The sequence below is a fragment of the Glossina fuscipes genome, unplaced genomic scaffold (genome assembly GCF_014805625.2).
Source record: "Glossina fuscipes isolate IAEA_lab_2018 unplaced genomic scaffold, Yale_Gfus_2 0, whole genome shotgun sequence".
NCBI lineage: Eukaryota > Metazoa > Arthropoda > Insecta > Diptera > Glossinidae > Glossina > Glossina fuscipes.
The window spans coordinates 37,922,835-37,923,435 of NW_023998414.1; positions in this window are offsets into that span (position 1 = coordinate 37,922,835).

A 601-nucleotide genomic window follows, 5' to 3' on the forward strand; every position below is an offset into this window, starting at 1 on the left:
TAGAAAGTTTTTTGTTCCTCCTTATATATTAAATGCTTTTTCGAAAAAATCCATTACAGCTTTGTATGTTTGTTTTTTTCAATCAGTTAGTTATATAAAATAATAATTTTTGTATCATTCAAAGAGCAATATATATATATTCACTTATATTTTGTAATTTCAAAAGGAAATTTTTCGAATAACTTTTCAGAGATTTAAACGATTTTAAGCGGCACGAGATTGCAAGACTTCCTTCCCTTCTACGTGTGTGAATTGTGAATTTCTTCATTCACTTGCATACGCCGTCAATCAAGTATTGGAATTTAATAAAATGAGTTTTTTTTTTATATGAATCTTAAGGAATATAAAGAAGAATTTTCATGAAAGCTCGCATATCCTTATATGCGGTGATATCAAAAAAACAGATCCACGTGGTCAAAATCCGTTCAAGTTGATTTCTATATTAATTTACTATTATGAATTGATTTTCATCAAATATGATTAAAAATTGTTGTATGTTTTTATACCCATCACCGAAGGATGAGGGGTATATTCAGTTTGTCAAAACGTTTGCAACGCCCAGAAGGAAGAACTTCGATGACCCCTTAAAGTATATATACAT